Source organism: Carassius auratus, chromosome 10 (genome assembly GCF_003368295.1).
Source record: "Carassius auratus strain Wakin chromosome 10, ASM336829v1, whole genome shotgun sequence".
Taxonomy (NCBI): Eukaryota; Metazoa; Chordata; class Actinopteri; order Cypriniformes; family Cyprinidae; genus Carassius; species Carassius auratus.
In genome coordinates, this window is record NC_039252.1 from 5,071,980 (window position 1) to 5,088,796 (window position 16,817).

Consider the following 16,817-nt stretch of genomic DNA (forward strand, 5'->3'; position numbering starts at 1 on the left):
CTATTCTAAGAATGGCAAACCTTCTTACGCACTTAAAGGTTCTTTATGGCATTTCTGGTTCCATGAGGAACGTTTAACATCCATGGAATCTTTCCATTGCAACAAAGGTTCTTTATATTGAAAAAATTTGCTTTATATTATTAAAATGTCTTTCACACTCAGAAAAACAAGGGTCTTTTAAGAACCGTTCCCTGAAAGGTTATTATTATATTTGGAATGTATTTAAGAATATAGAACTCTTTTAAAAATGAGGGTTCCAAATAGTTTTTTTTGTAGCCATACAATAGAAGACCAATTTTTGGTTCCTCAAAGAACCTTTCAATGAACAGTTAATAATCTACAAGAAACTCTTGTTGCTATATGGAAAGTTTTCTTGGCTAATAAAAGGTTTATGCAGATGTCTGATATGTGATGCATGTATTTTTCTAATATAATATGCTACTTTAAGTATGTTAGGAATCAGACAACCTAGGTTTATTTGCAAAAATTAGCTATAGCGCATATCTAAATTTAGTAATGGTCAGCTATTTAGATCAGATTTGACATATAAGCTGATGAAATTTAATTGGGTGATGACAGCCGTGTTTGTTAGTAGTAATATAACAGTGATATTTAAATATGGATATAGAAAAGCTCATTACCATTTGCCAAAAGAAGATGCGTACAGATTTGATCACAGTTGTAGCCCCCTGTAGGAAGATTTTCTCCTAACTTGGCATACATCCTTAGACAGTCAAGTTGTCTATTCGTGCAAATTTTTGCAAAGTTTGGACTTTGCATTGATCAGATAAGACAGTTTGTTAAAATGCGCAATGCCAGACCAATTAATTTGATTATATCTACTCAACGCTTTGATGTGTCTTTTGATTACTTTTATCAGCCCATATCGGTAAAAACATTGCAGAAACTTAGATAATAGTCGGTAGGTGGGATTTCTGAGCATCCTCTCGCTCTCAAAAGTTGTTCCAATCCTGTATTGAGTTTTTTTCCTGTTGAACACAGAAGATATTTTGTAGAATGTTAGTAACCAAAAGTTCATGGTACCCATTGACTTCCATGGTATTTTTTCCCCATGTATTGAAAGTCAGTGCCAACCGCCAAATGTGTGTTTACCAAGATTTGGTTATCAAGATTTGCTCGGCCACTAGATATCAGACTCCTCATTCAATGCAAGTGTTTACCTGTTGTGCTACCTGTGTGTTTACCTGGCTGTAAGACAAGTTTCCCTTAGGGGACAATAAACTGAAACTGAACTGAACTGAACTGAACAAGTTGGCCTATTTATTTATTTATTTTATTGCCTGCTAAGCAAAAAAAAAAAATCTTCTTTTTATTTTGAGGTACCATTTGCTATTGTCTGCGATGATTTAAATGGGAAAGTTTAATTCAATGTCAAATAGCTAATCTACACCTGTGAGTCACAGGCTTCAGCCCATGAACATCCAAAGCACGGCAGGAAGTGAATGCTTTTCATCAGCCATCGGCTTCTCCTTCTCCATGTTATCAAACTCCTTTGGACATGAAAGACACAAACTGATCCTAGATCACTGCTTTTAGTGCAAGGCGGTTTATTAAATGTACAGAATTGGCGTTCTGTAGGTCAGAGCAGAAGGTTACAGGACTGGACTGTACCTCTAGATCTGAGACCAGAATGGAGAAGGCTCTTGTTTTATTTTATGAAGGCCTAGAGCACAACAGAGAAAAACATTGTCATGTGATGGCTGGCCTCACAGGGACCAGAGACCTTATGAAGATCTTAAAGCTGCTGGTCTATTTTTATTGTCGGCATGCGAAAAAGACGATGCAGCTTTTTGATAGCACATATCTTTAAGCTGAGTGGTCTTTTAAGTGGTACCTACTAAATCGTGTTTCACACCGCATGCCGAATCAGTGCATGTACACTTTGCTGCTAATATTAGTAGTATTTTCCCGCTTGTATTAGGCGGTAACAGTGTTCACACCACCTGGGTTAACCACATTACACTGGCCCACAACACACCAACATGGTGACAAGTAAAAAAAATATATAGTGTAGTCTTTTAGGTACATTATTTACGTGATGCATATTCTGTTTGGTCCAAATCTATGACTTTATATAAAAAAGCAGTTCTTACATACAGTGACTTGGCTCTTCTGTGTTGAGCATCTTTATAATTTCTGAAGTATTTCATATTTTTGGGCACATAAAGTCCAAAATGTCAGGGTGATGAAACGGTCCTTTTATAATAACAGTAATCATGTTTATGAAGGCTTATTAATAATTTGAAAACTTTCAAATCAGTGTCATGTGGCGTGACTCCCCAAAATGTGATTATATTTATGAATCAATAATTCACCATATTTGTAAAATACATGTAAAATGTTTGAAAATAATGGTTTAGATGTGTAGATTCGCATGTATTTAAGATGATAGGGAAATATATTTTTACTCGATGGTTACACCAGATGACATTTTCAAAACCGACATAAATAAATAAAAAATTTTCCTTTTCTTTATCTTTAACCTTTTTTGACCCTTTTGCAATATTGCAGGAGGCATGCATGTGGCATGGTTGAACTGAAATCAAGTTTTGCCTTAAATGTCACATTTGCCAGCTTCTTTGTCCAATTACCATCATTCTAGTCTTGCATTGAGACATAACCAACCTTTTAGGTATATACATTCAAAGATGTTCAGCCTGTTCAGATTCAAATGCTGTGCCATTGTTCCTCAGCTGTGCAGAATCTCCCATTTCTGTTTTTTGTGGATTTCAGTAGGAAGGTGACACGTTTCGCCCACTCACATGTCTGCCATATGGACACTACCCTCATTTCCACACACACTACACCGCTTCTTTCCTTTCTAAGCAGCACTGTTTTGTTTAATGTCCTGTTTTGCTCAGAAACCTATCTCTTTGTGGAAGTAAAATGGTTGCGAACGTCTTGTTCCCCTGCCGTCAACCAAGCAAGACCCTTTGACCCAATACAATCCAGTTTATGTTCAGATGGAAATGCTACTTACTTTTTCAGAGTTTGCTAACTCAAAGGTTGTCTTTGGTCTCACATAGATGATTGCAGTCACACATTATAATGACTGATGGAGAAAAAATGATCTGGAGACAACAAAAGCAACAATGGCTCTTGTCAGAGAGTTCCTTATTTTGTTACCATGAATAATGGATCTTTTCATTGGAAAAAAAATCTTGTATAATTTTAACTGCTGTATTTTTCTGCTTTCTTGGTTTTTATTTTGAGTTTATGTAACTCTTGAATTATTGCAGCTCAGTTTTTATCATGATAAAATAAGTAACTATACTGCCTGTCATTAGTTGTTCCATGAGATTTTCTTTAATCCTAGAAACACAGCTTTCTATCTCTCCATTGAAAGTCCACACAACCAACACTTCGACACTTCAAAAAGTTGATAGAGGCATTGTGAATGTAATCCATATGAATCTAATGGTTTAAACCATGTCTTATGACATACTCAGATTTAATAAAAAAAAGTAGGATTATATTTGAAACAACTGTACATGTAAAATCACATGTACAATTTGGAAGTAGAAAGTTTATCTTTATTTTACTTTACCATTTATTTATTGTACAAACCTCATTGGTTCTCAGAAAACCTGGAATATGAGTCATGGATTACTTTCATGGTATTTCTATGGTGTTGTGTTGTCCTTTCTGTAGCTTGACTGCCCTTGCCTTGTTTGTATGGAAAAGAGCAGCATAAGCATTCCTCAAAACATCTTCATTTGTGGTCAACAGCATTTGGAATCACATAAGTGTAGCTCAAATTTGAACAAAACACATTTTGAGATAGTTCCCATTTTGTCAATGTTTGTAGACGGTCATATCCAGCTCATTTTTTCCCAAGTTCGACCAACAGCCTCTGCTCAGGTGAGGTGTTCATCTTGTAATGGAACGTCGTGCTTCCATCCATCCTGAGGATTACAGCAAGAGATGTTGTTGACGTCTGGCAAAATCCCCGGCTTCCTGCCATTCATCATCTTCCTTTTTGTATGTTCACCCTCCCTCCCGTGGGCCGGTGTGGTATCCCATTCCTAGTCCCTCCCATTTAATTGTGTTTCGCATTTTTATTTAGGAAAACTGAACAACAATCATGTGACTACGTTTAAGCATTTGCAGATTCAGGTGAAAGGTGAAGCACTTTACATTATCTTAACAGCTGATGTGGACGAGTGTTGTCTTTGTGAAGGTTAGCAGAGCTGTTTAATCTATTATGAGGTAATAGCGATGAAAACTATCAGCTGTTCTCATACAGTGTTAATGTTGGAACATTTAGGAAAGTAATGCATTGTCGAATATATTCTTGAGGTTTAAGGCACTAACGCTTCTCAGCAGTTCAAATTACACCGGTTTCCCGCCGAAGTGCATTTATTTAACAATTCGTTCAACAGTTAAAAGCCGCTCAAAGCAGAGAGAGATAAGAGCTTCTGTTTCCGTCTGTGCTATGCTGTGTTATGAGATGAATGGCGTTTGTCTGCTGGTGGTGAGAAACCATCATTACCTGTGTCATTTTGGCTATAGGCCTCATTTATGAAACATTTTTATGGCAGCCATTTGTAAAACCATTCTTGAGTAATTATTCATGTTAAATTCATAACAGCGAATAAAAAAAATGCATTTGTGAACAATTTAGAAATGCTAAGTAGTACTAGCATAGTGAACAGCGTATACCGCCTACTTGGTTTTAAAGCGAGTGTGAATTATTTAAAAAGATAAACAATTCAAACGCCTTGAATTTCTGAATTCAGAGTCCAAACAGCTGATAAAAACATCACAGAAATCCCCACCACTCCAGTCCGTCAGCAAAAAGTTGTGTGTTTGAAAGAAACAAATCCATCAAGACATTTTAAACATGCAACTTTTCACTTTCCAAGATGGCCTGGAGTGGTGTGGATTACTCTGATGTTTTTATCAGCTGTTTGGACTCTCACTCCGATGACATTCACTCACTGCAGAGCATCCATTGGCGAGTAAGTAATATAATGCTGAATTTCTCCATATTTCTACAGCTTGGATGGCCTGACGGTGACTAAATGTTCAGTAAATGTTCATTTTTGGGTAAACTATTTGTTTACCTCTTGGCAACCTGACCAAATATTGTGTCAATGAATAGATTCTTAACATTTTATGGTTTAATTCGTCACTCTGGAAATGAAAGGTCAAGTTTAGCGCATTGCATCGTGGTATACAATGTGATCTGTTGTATACTACACATTTTAGCACATGTAGTATACATCAAGTATTCTATGCATACAAAATATACATACTGCAGAAATACTACAGCATGTGTAGAATGAAAGATTGGTAATATGCTGTTCCGTATATAGTAAAAGTTGCTTCTTGTAACTGGAGGGATGTTTGGGAATGATTCAGTAGTGAAGTATGTGGCAAACACAGCCCAGAGTAAATTACAGGGAGTGGATTTCGAGGGGTTGGCCACGCCAGACACACCCCCGTCTCCCCCAGCGCAAATCCCTTCCAGTCTGCCAAACTCAGGCACAACAGATGCCGTTTGGTTAACCAAAGCATCATGTCTGAAGCCTCAAACAGGTTCGCCCAATTCGCTGAGCTTTCCACTGATGTTTCAGGCTTGTAAAACTCACATCAAATGTCATATGCCCATGTGTTCTATTATCATGCCAATATCCCATTATTCACAAGCCTCCAGTATAAAAAAAGAAAGCATGCACTGTCAAAACATGACTCAGCCTGTTGAAAAAACTCATTTTTTCCAAACGCTGCGCTCTCTTAAATGATGGTGGGAAAATCCCAAATGCCTAGTTTTTCTCCATTTTTGGCAGCACTTTAGAGCTACTGCCCCTTTTTTTGCTCTCGCCAAGAGTGCACGCTATTAAACCAGAGATGCTGTCACTGGAAGACTTTCAAATATCCTTCCTAAAACACTTTGCTGACACTATTGAATTTTCTCTGACAAAACAGCAGAGCAATTGACAGGACATTATTGGGTGTCGACTTGACTGAAGAGACCAGTAAGATGGCAATTTCTTTTTCTTCATAACCTGAACACAAAACAAACCATTTCAAACTCTAATTTAAACAAACAAGCATCGTATATAGCTAAATGGTGTTATTGTTTTATTTTTATAAATCAATTAATTTATTCAAAAATACATTATAAATGCATTGCCATATTTATTTTAATAATACAGTATATTGTTCGGTCTCCCAACTATCATCACACCAAGAGTCCCCTCCCCTCCGTCACCCATTTTTTTGTGACTTTCATTTTGTGTTGGGTTAATTCTGTGAAGAATGCCACAGTCATATGACTAGAAAATCCTGTTATTTCTTTTACACTTCATATTCCATCATCAGTTCCCGATAACAGTTTTTTTTTTAATTCTGTAAAATCAGTTTGCATTGCCAGAGTCCATCTGTATTTGTATAGTTCGTAAAGCCTGCAATGTCAGACCTTGAAGGTATTATGAAAAATCTTCTCGCATCTTGCTACTTCATCATTGATCCTGTGGAGTAAATTCGCCAGCGATTTTTGCTATTTCAGCAGATGCCATTCTTCCTTGTCAGCAGTTTATGAGCTCGCAGGCCTTCGGTTGGCCCAGTTGTGGAAGTATTTCAAAACTAAGTTGATTTTCACACTTTCTGGAGAACATTTGGGTTTTGCAGACATGCAGAACTCACTGGCCTGATACAAAGGTGTTGGAACTGACCAGTTCTGAATGGTATTAAATTTGTTGTTATGCAGTTGCTAGGGTGTTCTGGGTAATTTCTAGCTGGTTTCCTCTTGACATAAGTCAAAAGAGCCCACCCCTAAGTCTCTACGATATTCTGGTCTCTAGATATGACTCTGGATTATTTTTTTAACAGTTTGTCAACCGCCAGGTGAAAATCATAAATGTTCATAAGTCGTAATCATAAATTTGCTTTGAAGCATTATTCATATACATAGAATGTATATGTGTGTTGAAATCCCTAACCTTAAGCATGAGTAACGGGACATAGACACCAAGGGTGAAAACTATAAAGTTTTAATTATCGCTCTAGTTCCATGTCACAACTATAATGATAACAACACAAAGGACATATATGGTGGGGAATCAGTTTGAAAGTGACTTTTCTAGCTGATGAATGATACAAATATTGCCTGGCAATAAGACTTTAAAGAGCTTGAGTATTTAAAGTGGCAGACGACAAAACTGCAGCGCATGCTTAAAATAAACAGAATGATAATGGTTTTTTTTTTTTTTTTTCATTAGGATAGCACAGTTTAGATTAGACAGGAAGTGAAGTGGTTGAGAAAGAGCGGGGTGGGATTCAAACTCCGGACACCCGATAAAGCAACGGTGTTATAAGTCGCCGCACTGCGGTTAATGTTGAGACAAAACGATCATGTTTGAGCTCGTCCATCCGCGCTCGTCCACGGTTCAGCATACTTGGACGCAGCCGTGCACAAGAATGATTTCTTGCAATTCTGTTGTGCTGTTGTTCAGTTTCCTTTGTTGCTCGACTTTAAAACAACAGCCCGGGCCAGTGTTGCCACCTTGTGGACAAACTAATTACTACAAAAACATTTAAGGCTCATTGTGCGAGCTTAGTGTACATATGTATAAAATCTGTTTGCATGTTCTAATGGTGAAATTTACACTGAAAACATTGTGCACATACCCTATGCTATGCATAAGGCCAACATATAATTTGCATTATTTAAGTATGCTTGTGACTTGTGTTACACCACAGATAACCTGTTGAGTGTGTCTGTCCTTCATGTTGCTCTGTTACCGTAGAGGCTTCAGTATTTTGACTGCTTGGCATTGTTAGCGCTCTGTAGGCATTCTGGTCTCCACTGGAGGCCTATGTTTTGGTTAGCAGGGCTGGGAGGGCTATTGTTCTACTGTACTCCTGTGTTTCACCCAAAGATCTCCCCCTTCATCCTCACCTCACTTCTCATCTGTGAGGAATGAGAACTATGCAGTGTCCCGGATGAATCTGGATGCCACGTCGCTTTGCCCCATCTTTCTCTCCCATCCCGTGAGGGAAGGTTTCTTTGCTTTACCTGAATCTTTTAATGGTTTGATTCAACATGTGACTCGCAGCTTGTAATGGTGTTCATGTTTTGAAATGTTTAACTGGCTGGTTAGTTTGTAGATGTTTGGTTATGTCTTCATGAGTTTTTAAGTGGACCAAAAACATTTACTTTAGGGGGTTTTAGATATTAGATTTTTTTTTCTTATAAAATAAAAAATGTGGTTGTATGTTTACATACAGATACTTTCCACAACAGTGCTACACTGAAGTTTCAAATTTCAGAAATCGTTCCAAAGAAACAGCAAGTACCATTGAATTAAAGGGGAAATTTTTAACATACAGAGACACAAATAGCAATTTCTTGTGAAACATACTCCAATTGTTGTATTTCCAACTTCAATTTTTTTTTATTTACAGTGTATCACGTTCTGGGCTGCGTTTCCCAAAATCGTCGTAAGCCTATCGTAGACCCATTGCCACCAATGGAGCTACAGACAACTTAAGCTTACAATGATTTTGGGAAACGCATCTTTTGCAGCCTCTCGCATTTGACACGTTTAAAAAAGTTCAACTTTTAATAAAACATTCCCCTTCCCTGACTCTCATGTCTGGGGAACCCCCAAGTCTCAATGGAATAAATCATCAAAAATAAAATGTCATTTTTACCCTTGTGTTGTTCCAAAAAGAAGATATTTTGGAAAAGACCTCAAGTTCCCTCCCCTCATACAATGAAAGTCAGTAGGGTAGAATGTTGGACCCCATTGACTTTCATTGTTTTTGTCCATACATTCTTCAAAATATCTTCTTTTGTGTTTCACAGAAGAAAGAAAGCCCAAACTGGTTTAGAACAACACGAGGGAGAGTATTTTTTTAATATTTTTTTTTAATTATTGATAGAAATGCAGCTTTCAGTTCTACTTCATAGAGACAAAACATCCAAGTCTCATGTCCAAAAAAAAAACAAAAAACAAACACAGACTGAGACAAACTGGACTGTCCATATTTGTGGATCTCTCTGTAGCCTACAGCATGCAGTATGTGTTTCTGAGTGCTGGTTATCTGGTTGCAGTGAATTGATGTTGACATGCTCCAGCGTCAGGGTCAGTTTATAAAGCCGGGCTGACAGAACATCTCAGCGTTCTGGTTTCTGCGCTCTCCAGCACAGACGCTGCAGCTCAGGTAAAAGGCAGGCTGGCTTTGATGGGATCATATGGCTGCTCCTATCTGGCCTCACTGTCAGCTGGGCTGGTTTCAGTTCTCTCCTCTTTATTACCTCCCTACAATATTAAAGGGAAATGGACACCGGTCTGGCCCTCGCCACAGTAACATGAGTTTGCAGTTCCTCTTTCTTTTTTTGTCTTGCTCTTATCCGTTCTGTTTTGTTTTTGATAGCGAGACCAAGGTTAGAGCTGAGAGTTTTACTTGTTTTTGGTAGATCTCACAAACACAGGACCAGGTTGCATTTGCATTTTGTATAAAGAAAATTAAACCTGACATTATGTTCCTGACCATTAACAGAGTCTCATAATGCAGTGTAAAAAATGAGGTTTGATTATTGGAGTACATTTTACAGGAAAGTACTATTTCAGTTTGTGTACTTCAAAATGGCATATTTAACTCTTTAACAACTTGGTGTTTCTTTATGATTCTGAAGTTTAATAGCAATTTCTGAGTGAAATTTTTTGAGTTTGAGTTTTTTCGTGTGTGTAATTCCTATTATTTTTAATGAAACTCATCATTAGATTTTTACTTCTTGCCATATTTTTTTGTTTCTTATTTAAATTAGTAAAAACAAAGGCAATACAACAAACACTACCTTGCTTTATTAATACTTTACAATTTAATTAGCATTTGTTGTTTCATTGCATTAATGAGAATGGATATTTTTCTTGCATTATGGGAATGAAAATATATTTTTTCTTTTAGCATACATATGCATCTCTTTTGGAGGAGTAAAAATATCGATGACTCATCTTGCACACAGAGGCGTGTACAATTCATTATCCAATCAAATTTTGTCTAGATTAAGCATGCGCCTCCCTCCTTCCTGACGATATAAAACAGGAAATAAAATCAAGGGGTCATGGAAAATAGAAGATGCAATGCAAAATATCCTATATTATTTAATTATTAAAATTTTCATGTTAAGTATACGTTTTTTTTTTTTGGCAGGTTTCTCACAAAACATGCCAAAAACGTCAAGAACACAGAGTAGGAAGTGAATACTCATTAGCTGGTGTTGATTAACTTTCCTGTTTTCTCTCAGTTCTGACAGCATCTGAGGTGTGAATGTAGACTAGATGGATATCAGTCCCCGAACTATCCACACAACAGAGAAAATCTAACAAAGGGCCCATAGTTTGAATCCAAGGTCTCTTTTTTTAATACATTTCATCCTGCGTATGATAGTGAACAGCGGAAGACCCCAAACCCTTCCTCCCTTCCTCCCTCCTGGAGGTCTTTCACTGCCCTCCAGAGAGTATTGGCAGGCAAATTTGGGGAGGGTTGCTGTGTAGGAGTGTCTATGAACCACCAAAACAACTTCAGCTCACCTGCATCCTTGAAATACAGAGCGTGCAATTCCTGTGTCAACTTGATTTCTTGTTTTGGGAGGTGCAGTTCATCCAGCTGTCTTCCTGCATTTCAAAGCGAAACACATTATCAATTAAATAAATTATAATTCGGGATCAGGTTATATCTGTGACCCTTTATACAGCCCTGCTTTCCTTTCATCTACTTTTCCGTTTGTACTATATTATCTGTTGTTTGTGTTCAGCCTCACACAGAGTCAGTCGGCGGCTAGTTAATTGGAAAGTTCTGTTAGCTGTGTTTGTCCAGTCGTATCCGGTTACTGACCAGGGGGCCAATCTCAATAATAGATATCATAGACAATGAAGATGGAAAACACACACACACACACACACACACTCATTTACACACAACCCTCTCTGTCCTTCGTCCCACACCTACACCAACAGCGATGCAACAAACTGCTAACATTATAATTAACAGAGTTGACTACAGGCTTTAAATTATATTTAATGATTTTGATCCCAGTGCAACATGTCTAAGCAGAACACTTTGTTAAATAATAATAATAATAATAATTTTTTTGAAGCAATAAAGTAGAATGTTTCCATTGCAGACTATAGTGCTAAGATACTTCTGTTTTAATCGGTGAAGCTGTCTACTATAACTTAAGTGCACGAGTGATGACATGCCACGCTAGGACTAGGAAACAATCTAGCTAGCTAACGCTGAATGAACCAGTTACATTATTTATTTGTGCATTATGGTAGTTTCATGCCTTACCTCCAATTTAAACCCAAGTTGTTTAAACTACAAAAACTGTACAAACCGATATTTGGTATCATATTGTAATTTACTATCATAATCGTAAACACACTAGTTTTGCAGCGCAGAGGTTTATCTTATTTATCTGGGTAAGAATTGGAAGTCTCGCACATTGACAGGAAATATTGTTGCACAATTCAGACATTGTTTATCTTGTCAACACGTGATTGAAACTACGCAGATAGTTTGGTTGATTCTTAATGGCGTGTCGTTGGCTGTAGTTTGTTTGCAGCGAGTGAACATGAAACCACAGGACAGCTGTTCCCTGCTGTTTCTAGGGAGACTGCTCATCAACCTGTTTCTCTCCGTCTTTTCTTCTGTCTGTTTCCTGTTATGATGCTCGCAGCCTCTCAACAGCGGTATGAGGTTACAGTTTATGATGTTCACTTGTTTGCTTTCGGTTAATAAGTGCGCATACACATTTCTTTTTCTCCTTTCTTTCCACGCACACAGACAGCAACCCGTGTGCATTCCCGCCTCTCTCTCTCTCTCTCACACACACACACACACACACGCCCATGAAACACCCTCCTCCTCCTCCTCCCTCGGCTCATCTTCCCTTCTGTCCTTCTGTCTGTGTCTCTCGAACCCTCACTGTTCTCTTGAGCTCCTCTGTTTCACTCTTCCCTTCATCCCACATGCACTTCTCTCACTCTCCTCCTCCTTATGCTGTCTCTCTCTCTCTCTTTCTGTCTGTCTGTCTCTTTAATTCTCTCTCCCGTCGCTTATGAACACAGGAATACTCTGACTCTATGCTGGAGATGAGTTTAAGGTACAGTTTTGCTTGTGGTGGTGTTATTTTGCTGGCAAACTCTCACATTTAGACTGACTTTTAATAGTCACGGAGGAAAAAAATAGCATTAGTTGTGTGGAAATATGTCTAATTCTGTCTAAATGTCATAAACAAGTTGCTTATACCATGTTAAAGAATGCTTTGTTTTGGTCTAATATTGGCTTTGATATCAGAAATACTCTATACTAATGTAAACTATGCTTATTTAGATATTTGCAAACATTAAGTAAATGTGCAAGTTCCCATAAAATATATTTGAAGACACTGTCATGTGCGCCATTTAAAAAATAGTGTAAAATTTTAGGCATGCAGTTTTTCTTATTACTTGAGAGACTGGGAATCTTTTTTCCTTTGAAAAATTAATGTCATCATTTAAAAGAGATTAGAATAGTGCAAAAACATACTAAAAAGACACTTTATCCTCTGCATCCATGTGAATTTTACCCTGAGACCTTGATGAAGATTGTAAGATTGATGTTTTCGCTGTTATTTATTTTGTAGTAACAGCAATCTGCGCAGGTGTTTATGAGGATGCATTAAATGTCCTGCTATCTGGACATCGTGTACCTGCATGTGTGGATAGTGGAAAATCATTATGAACCGGTTGTTTTGACTTAATTTTGAACTGTTTAATGATGTATGGTTAATATATACGTTAAAATTCTTTCTTCTGTACCTTTTTGATATGCAGAGGCCGTTGTAAGTGATCCATATGTAGGTCAGTTTCCCTGTAAAGTGTACCAATGTGTCCTTGATGAGGATCATTCACTCTCCTTTTTAGGTGAAATTCAGTTGTTGTTTGGAAGCTCTGGTCAAAGATGCATGACTAGACGATCACGATAAAAAATGAGAGAGAAAGAGAGAGGTTAAAACAGTTGCTCAGACAGACTAAACACATGTTCACACACTCGACACACACAGCGGGGTCTCTCCAAGATAAAACGCAGACGCAGAGAATTAATTCTCCTCCATCATAGTCTGAGAAAGTGAACCCTGTTTGTTCAAAGAAAACTGACTCCACACACCCCTCGTCCCTTTCATGTGTTATACTTACACTCCACAAAATCTATTTCTTCATCTGAATTTTGATCTTGTTTTATCCAAACATCCTTTAAAAGACTATTAAAGTTCTAAGCAAACTTGTTTAAAATTATAATTTAAATGTAAATATTCATATCTAAAATTAATGTGTTTATTTAAATATTTAAAATGTATGTGTGTAAAAACTAGTGGTCGACAAGGATGATATATCGGCCGATATTTGGCTTTTTTGAATATCGGCATTGGCCGATAAGTTTTCCTGCTTGGTCGATGTGTTGGAGGTTTGATTTGTTATTTTGATGGTGCGCTGGACTTTTATTTTGACACAGTGTTCACACTCTCTCTCTTATTCATCATTGTCGTTAACAGTTCTGTCTAATACGAATAGAAGTCTGTTTAATAATCAGATAGAATTCATGTATACAAAAAGTATTGTAATGTTTGCTTTTATAATATTAGTAATAGAAAGGCGAACATTATAATACTTGTTCGTTTGCCGTCAGCATTAAGCAAATACATAATTTCACAAACCTTGCAGACTGCATGATCACGTTCACTGTGTGACGGTCGGTCCGTGTGAATTGAATGCTTTAAACGTTGTGATTTCAAATGATGCTGTGCTTTATGCATTTGCCCACTTTCATATTCATGTCATTTTCACTATGTGCTGTATATAAAATTAATGTTAGCCTGGCTTTATTTGAAAAATATGATTCCCAGTGCACACAATCTTCCCAGAATAGTGCCATATTGGTTACAGTGATTACTTCCTTTTTAATTATATTTTTATTAAATATTAATTTATTTGTGAAAAATACTTCGTAATCTAAAGTATAAGTATGTTTATTTGACACCTTTATTTATTATTCCAATATCAAATGATTTTAAATTTCTTTTTTTTTTTTTTTTATCGGCTTAAATCGGCTATCAGCCCCATCGTTCCAAGATATCGGCATCAGCTGTCAAAAAAAAACAAAACAAAAAAAAACAACAATATCGGTCGACCACTAGTAAAAACGTGGGCTTGCATATATATATATATATATATATATATATATATATATATATATATATATATATATATATATATATATATATATATATTTGAAAATAATTTTTCTAAAATTCAATATAAATGCATATTTAAATATATATCTAAAATCCAGTGTGCACATTTGTGTACAAATCAGTATTTTTGTTCATTTAAATATTTATATTAAAAATTCAATGTTTTTTTCAAGTTATGTACTTCTAAAATGCAATAATTAGGTTTTGTTTAATATGTAGATATGTATATCTCAAACTCAATGTAAGTATGAATCTTTGGAATTCAATATTTATGTTTAAATTATATATATATATATATATATATATATATATATATATATATATATATATATATATATATATATATATATATAGTATACACGTTTATTTAAATATGTATATTTAAAATTTTACATGTAAACAAATTATTTAACATTTTGTTGAAAGCATAAATTCATGGATGTTCTTGATTAAAACAAGGTTCATGCTTTGTCAATGTGCATGTGAAAAATAAATCCAAACTTTTATAAAATCAAGTCTTAACCTGTAATTTTAACTTGTTTCATGATGTTTAGATACTTTAATTGGAAAAACAAAACTAAAACTACAATGATTGTAGTGCACACTTGATTTCCTTTCATATAGACTGAGCCTTATGCCAAACCCATCCTGCAGGTTTAAACACCTTTATGTTTTACACATCAGTTATTTAATCACACAGTTGTTTGCCTGCTGTCAATAACACCCTACATTCTTTAACTCTGAGATATTATTGCACAAATTTTGATGCCTGCCTCTGCACGCATGATCCGTAAATCCAATAACTTGAATAACAAGGCCATCAAAGAAGCATCAAATGGCTGAGGAATTATTCACACGTTGCATAATATCTCCGTCAGGAAGGAGATGGTCTGTTGTCTGTCTAACCTCTTTGATATTCATATCAAAATTGCTCGCGCTACAGGAGAACAACGTCAGTCCTGCGTCTCCCTTTAAGCCCAAGCTGGGAGGCCAGGCGCTAGTTTAGCTTGTTTTGAGTCGGTCGAAGGACGAGATTGATAAAACTAAAGATCATTTGAGCCTGGCGTGCATCCAAACAGCCTGTTCCCTGCCCTAGCCACAAATTCACTCTTCAGTTCCTCAATTTGGTCTGATGGAAAATGTTATCGTCTGGCAATGCTCGTGGTAACAGGGCAATTTGGCAAAGCAACATGTTGTGGTGAAACCCAGTAGAAGCTGATGACTTGAGACTTGAGGATATTGATTTGTTCGATGTCAGCTGTATGATATTTGTGCCTTTCCAGGGAAGTGGCAGTTTTTCTTTCACCAGCCGACACAGGCAGGTATTTACTGCCTGTTTCAGACAGATGTGTGTAAAATGCCTTTGTTTATAGATGGGCTCAGTGTATGTTTAAGTAATTGCATTATAAACGCCAGATTTGTCTTGTGAATTTTAGCTCTAATTTAGAGCTGTGAGGGCAGTTTGTCCCAATATCCTCCTTGGTGGCATCTTTGGTACTGAATATTACATAATGTGCAGCCTCCCTTTGAAAACACCCCCCACCCACCCCCTCCTGTTTCCATGGTTTTTCTCTATGCTGCTTTCAATATCAAAAACAGCGACCGAGCAGCCCACAGTGTCCATAGGATCAATCGCAGCGTCCAGTTTTGGGTTTTATGCACTGTATTACCATGTTTTGAAATGTTTTTTCATAATGGTTCATACTTTGTTCTCTGTTGCCATGTGAGTAAAGTGGTTTTGCCAGAGCAATTTTATTGTTCATGAATATTCACCCACTTGTATGACTCTTTCTTCTGTGGGACACAAAAGAAAATATGTAGAAAAATGGTTATGCTGCTCTTTTCCATACAATGAATGAAGGGCTTTGCTTGACAAAGATCCAAAAATTATATATATATGATATATGTTGACATAAAATCCATATTGCAGTGTGCTGTCAATCAGACAGGCTGCAGTTAAATTAATATATGCACCAAAAAGTTTTGACCATTTACTGAAAAGCATACTAATATTTTTATTTAATTGCAAACACATGTATCAAATGAGAGGTTTCCCTGTATATTTTACAGCATTGGTTTTTTCTTTTCTGTGTCAGTATCGGTGCATCTCTAAAGTGTATACCAGATCTTGACAACTCAAGCCCCTGATTCAGTTTCATTGTATGGAAAAGAGCAGCATGAGCATTTTTCTAAATATCTCCTATTGTGTTACACAGAAGACATATACATACATATTTTTTATTTTTATGCATATATGCTATGCTCATTGGTTCTCATTTGTCTTGTTACCAAACATCTTGCACCAAGTGTTAGTAAAGTGAGGTTGAGTAAATTACAACTTTCATTCTTGGGTGAACTGTTTCTTTAAGAAAAGCTCTTGTGTTTGTTTTTAGTCGACACCCTTTTTTTTTCCCAGCAATACCCTGATGCTGCGTGTCAAAACAATAGCTTGTCCACACTTAAAAGATCCTGCAGATAACCTCCAGCAGTGTGCTCTCTAGATTAATGAACGGTGAAAATTGCACTTTTATATTATTAACTTCTG

At 36.6% G+C, this 16,817-nt stretch overlaps 1 protein-coding gene across 6 annotated transcripts in view; it reads left to right on the plus strand.

Annotated features, from left to right (window-relative positions):
• The window catches only part of LOC113109639 (polypyrimidine tract-binding protein 3), a 58,454-nt gene that overhangs the window by 3,931 nt on the left and 37,706 nt on the right, over positions 1 to 16,817 (plus strand). Inside the window, exon 1 of one of the 6 annotated variants that reach the window (XM_026273334.1) lies at positions 11,929 to 12,142. The exons of the other annotated variants lie outside the window; for them this stretch is intronic. The gene's annotated coding sequence lies outside the window, so the exon portion shown is untranslated. Of the gene's footprint in view, positions 1 to 11,928; positions 12,143 to 16,817 lie in introns of those variants that run through there. 6 annotated transcript variants of the gene reach the window in all.